The following is a 5,000-nucleotide window of genomic DNA, read 5'->3' as shown; positions in this document are numbered from 1 at the left end:
CTCTCTCTCTCTCTCTCTCTCTCTCTCTCTCTCTCTCTCTCTCTCTCTCTCTCTCTCTCTCTCTCTCTCTCTCTCTCTCTCTCTCTCTCTCTCTCTCTCTCTCTCTCTCTCTCTCTCTCTCTCTCTCTCTCTCTCTCTCTCTCTCTCTCTCTCTCTCTCTCTCTCTCTCTCTCTCTCTCTCTCTCTCTCTCTCTCTCTCTCTCTCTCTCTCTCTCTCTCTCTCTCTCTCTCTCTCTCTCTCTCTCTCTCTCTCTCTCTCTCTCTCTCTCTCTCTCTCTCTCTCTCTCTCTCTCTCTCTCTCTCTCTCTCTCTCTCTCTCTCTCTCTCTCTCTCTCTCTCTCTCTCTCTCTCTCTCTCTCTCTCTCTCTCTCTCTCTCTCTCTCTCTCTCTCTCTCTCTCTCTCTCTCTCTCTCTCTCTCTCTCTCTCTCTCTCTCTCTCTCTCTCTCTCTCTCTCTCTCTCTCTCTCTCTCTCTCTCTCTCTCTCTCTCTCTCTCTCTCTCTCTCTCTCTCTCTCTCTCTCTCTCTCTCTCTCTCTCTCTCTCTCTCTCTCTCTCTCTCTCTCTCTCTCTCTCTCTCTCTCTCTCTCTCTCTCTCTCTCTCTCTCTCTCTCTCTCTCTCTCTCTCTCTCTCTCTCTCTCTCTCTCTCTCTCTCTCTCTCTCTCTCTCTCTCTCTCTCTCTCTCTCTCTCTCTCTCTCTCTCTCTCTCTCTCTCTCTCTCTCTCTCTCTCTCTCTCTCTCTCTCTCTCTCTCTCTCTCTCTCTCTCTCTCTCTCTCTCTCTCTCTCTCTCTCTCTCTCTCTCTCTCTCTCTCTCTCTCTCTCTCTCTCTCTCTCTCTCTCTCTCTCTCTCTCTCTCTCTCTCTCTCTCTCTCTCTCTCTCTCTCTCTCTCTCTCTCTCTCTCTCTCTCTCTCTCTCTCTCTCTCTCTCTCTCTCTCTCTCTCTCTCTCTCTCTCTCTCTCTCTCTCTCTCTCTCTCTCTCTCTCTCTCTCTCTCTCTCTCTCTCTCTCTCTCTCTCTCTCTCTCTCTCTCTCTCTCTCTCTCTCTCTCTCTCTCTCTCTCTCTCTCTCTCTCTCTCTCTCTCTCTCTCTCTCTCTCTCTCTCTCTCTCTCTCTCTCTCTCTCTCTCTCTCTCTCTCTCTCTCTCTCTCTCTCTCTCTCTCTCTCTCTCTCTCTCTCTCTCTCTCTCTCTCTCTCTCTCTCTCTCTCTCTCTCTCTCTCTCTCTCTCTCTCTCTCTCTCTCTCTCTCTCTCTCTCTCTCTCTCTCTCTCTCTCTCTCTCTCTCTCATATAAACACACATCTCTCTCTCTCTCTCTCTCTCTCTCTCTCTCTCTCTCTCTCTCTCTCTCTCTCTCTCTCTCTCTCTCTCTCTCTCTCTCTCTCTCTCTCTCTCTCTCTCTCTCTCTCTCTCTCTCTCTCTCTCTCTCTCTCTCTCTCTCTCTCTCTCTCTCTCTCTCTCTCTCTCTCTCTCTCTCTCTCTCTCTCTCTCTCTCTCTCTCTCTCTCTCTCTCTCTCTCTCTCTCTCTCTCTCTCTCTCTCTCTCTCTCTCTCTCTCTCTCTCTCTCTCTCTCTCTCTCTCTCTCTCTCTCTCTCTCTCTCTCTCTCTCTCTCTCTCTCTCTCTCTCTCTCTCTCTCTCTCTCTCTCTCTCTCTCTCTCTCTCTCTCTCTCTCTCTCTCTCTCTCTCTCTCTCTCTCTCTCTCTCTCTCTCTCTCTCTCTCTCTCTCTCTCTCTCTCTCTCTCTCTCTCTCTCTCTCTCTCTCTCTCTCTCTCTCTCTCTCTCTCTCTCTCTCTCTCTCTCTCTCTCTCTCTCTCTCTCTCTCTCTCTCTCTCTCTCTCTCTCTCTCTCTCTCTCTCTCTCTCTCTCTCTCTCTCTCTCTCTCTCTCTCTCTCTCTCTCTCTCTCTCTCTCTCTCTCTCTCTCTCTCTCTCTCTCTCTCTCTCTCTCTCTCTCTCTCTCTCTCTCTCTCTCTCTCTCTCTCTCTCTCTCTCTCTCTCTCTCTCTCTCTCTCTCTCTCTCTCTCTCTCTCTCTCTCTCTCTCTCTCTCTCTCTCTCTCTCTCTCTCTCTCTCTCTCTCTCTCTCTCTCTCTCTCTCTCTCTCTCTCTCTCTCTCTCTCTCTCTCTCTCTCTCTCTCTCTCTCTCTCTCTCTCTCTCTCTCTCTCTCTCTCTCTCTCTCTCTCTCTCTCTCTCTCTCTCTCTCTCTCTCTCTCTCTCTCTCTCTCTCTCTCTCTCTCTCTCTCTCTCTCTCTCTCTCTCTCTCTCTCTCTCTCTCTCTCTCTCTCTCTCTCTCTCTCTCTCTCTCTCTCTCTCTCTCTCTCTCTCTCTCTCTCTCTCTCTCTCTCTCTCTCTCTCTCTCTCTCTCTCTCTCTCTCTCTCTCTCTCTCTCTCTCTCTCTCTCTCTCTCTCTCTCTCATATAAACACACATTCTCTCTCTCTCTCTCTCTCTCTCTCTCTCTCTCTCTCTCTCTCTCTCTCTCTCTCTCTCTCTCTCTCTCATATAAACACACATTCTCTCTCTCTCTCTCTCTCTCTCTCTCTCTCTCTCTCTCTCTCTCTCTCTCTCTCTCTCTCTCTCTCTCTCTCTCTCTCTCTCTCTCTCTCTCTCTCTCTCTCTCTCTCTCTCTCTCTCTCTCTCTCTCTCTCTCTCTCTCTCTCTCTCTCTCTCTCTCTCTCTCTCTCTCTCTCTCTCTCTCTCTCTCTCTCTCTCTCTCTCTCTCTCTCTCTCTCTCTCTCTCTCTCTCTCTCTCTCTCTCTCTCTCTCTCTCTCTCTCTCTCTCTCTCTCTCTCTCTCTCTCTCTCTCTCTCTCTCTCTCTCTCTCTCTCTCTCTCTCTCTCTCTCTCTCTCTCTCTCTCTCTCTCTCTCTCTCTCTCTCTCTCTCTCTCTCTCTCTCTCTCTCTCTCTCTCTCTCTCTCTCTCTCTCTCTCTCTCTCTCTCTCTCTCTCTCTCTCTCTCTCTCTCTCTCTCTCTCTCTCTCTCTCTCTCTCTCTCTCTCTCTCTCTCTCTCTCTCTCTCTCTCTCTCTCTCTCTCTCTCTCTCTCTCTCTCTCTCTCTCTCTCTCTCTCTCTCTCTCTCTCTCTCTCTCTCTCTCTCTCTCTCTCTCTCTCTCTCTCTCTCTCTCTCTCTCTCTCTCTCTCTCTCTCTCTCTCTCTCTCTCTCTCTCTCTCTCTCTCTCTCTCTCTCTCTCTCTCTCTCTCTCTCTCTCTCTCTCTCTCTCTCTCATATAATAACACATTCTCTCTGTCTCTCTCTCTCTCTCTCTCTCTCATATAATAACACATTCTCTCTCTCTCTCTCTCTCTCTCTCTCTCTCTCTCTCTCTCTCTCTCTCTCTCTCTCTCTCTCTCTCTCTCTCTCTCTCTCTCTCTCTCTCATATAAACACACATTCTCTCTCTCTCTCTCTCTCTCTCTCTCTCTCTCTCTCTCTCTCTCTCTCTCTCTCTCTCTCTCTCTCTCTCTCTCTCTCTCTCATATAAACACACATTCTCTCTCTCTCTCTCTCTCTCTCTCTCTCTCTCTCTCTCTCTCTCTCTCTCTCTCTCTCTCTCTCTCTCTCTCTCTCTCTCTCTCTCTCTCTCTCTCTCTCTCTCTCTCTCTCTCTCTCTCTCTCTCCCTCATAAACACACACATTCTCTCTCTCTCTCCACTGAAAATCACTCAGTTAAAATCACTTCAGTTAAACTGTTCCTTATTATTGTAAAGTTTAAGAAAATGAGAAATTAAACACACACACACACACACACACACACACACACACACACATACACACACACACACACACACACAAGAAAGAATAATAAGAAGAAATTAAGAAAAAAAAACATATGGCATTACAATAAAAAAAATCTCAATAAATGGCATTTTAATGGTAATAAATACTCTTTATAAATAACTAAGCATTTTTATCGCCTTAAGATCAAGATCAAGATTACCCTCCTACTCCGCGGCCATTAGGTGACACTAACGTCTGGCGATCTTCAAAGCTTCCTTCTTCGCATATCAGGTACTTGGTCACATTTATTCACTAACAGGTAACGCAGCAAAGTCCTGTGGCGCCTTATAATGACGTAGATGTTATAAATTAAAGGTAGATAATGTATATATTAGCGAAAGTCCTTATTCACCCTTTGCCGCTTCCAGGAAAGGACTTAACAGCTGGCGGTCTTGAAAACTTCCTTGACTCACTAAAGAAAGTACTCTAACTACTATTGCTACAAAAATATGAAGTGTTGAAGTCACTGTGGGCCTTTAATCAAGTTTTGGTGGTAGGTTATTAATGATAGTAATATGATAGGTAGTGAGATGCAAGCCACCCTGTTTACATACGTCTTATCTTAAAAGATGTTTACAGCCATGTCCTGCTGGCTCGAAACTCACCCAATATTTTATGCACTGTTATTGTAAGTGTATTGTAATCTTGCTTGAGTGTATTGTAAGCTTTCTTAGCCTGTAAAGCTTAGTGTGGGGGTGGCTGGAGGAAAAGTGGGCCGTGTGTAGCAGTTGATGAGATGGGTAAGCAGGTAGAGCAGGTGAGACAGCAGGTATAGCAGGTAGGTGGTGCCTCACAGGATCACTAAAGGATTAAATAATTTGGAAGTGAATTTCAGTGAGAAGCTTCGTCTTAAGATAATTTGTCTTGTTTCTAAAGAGGAGAGTAAAGTGTGGAATATTTGGTTGCTAAAAATGTTTATCTTCAAAGTGTAGACAACTTGTAGGATAAAGTTAAGCCTGTTTTTTATAAGCCTGCCGGTTTTATTATAGTTTAAGCCATTACACACTACGTTAGGTTAGGTTACGTTAGGTTAGGTTAGGTTAGGTTAGGTTAGAGATTGGGGACATTGGCTTAAACTATAAATTCACCAGCCTGCCAATGGTAACACTGTACGCTACATATTGACATGTGCGCCTTATGTTAGGGGCCGATACATAAGCATGGAGATGTTGTGCGTCTAGAGTGGGCTAGATATGCTGTGCGTGACGGGTGTTGCATGTTTAACTGCTACT

At 46.2% G+C, this 5,000-nt stretch overlaps 1 protein-coding gene across 6 annotated transcripts in view; it reads left to right on the top strand.

Moving 5' to 3' along the window:
- LOC135112419 (uncharacterized) overlaps positions 1 to 5,000 on the top strand; it is a 37,035-nt gene that overhangs the window by 4,579 nt on the left and 27,456 nt on the right. For 3 of the 6 annotated variants that reach the window (XR_010274361.1, XR_010274370.1, XR_010274366.1), the window contains exon 2: positions 3,912 to 3,999. The exons of the other annotated variants lie outside the window; for them this stretch is intronic. The gene's annotated coding sequence lies outside the window, so the exon portion shown is untranslated. The remainder of the gene's footprint in view (positions 1 to 3,911; positions 4,000 to 5,000) is intronic. 6 annotated transcript variants of the gene reach the window in all.

The sequence above is a fragment of the Scylla paramamosain genome, chromosome 23 (genome assembly GCF_035594125.1).
Source record: "Scylla paramamosain isolate STU-SP2022 chromosome 23, ASM3559412v1, whole genome shotgun sequence".
NCBI classification, from domain to species: Eukaryota; Metazoa; Arthropoda; class Malacostraca; order Decapoda; family Portunidae; genus Scylla; species Scylla paramamosain.
Note: the sequence above shows the minus strand (reverse complement) of the source record. Positions and strands in the feature narration are given on the sequence as shown.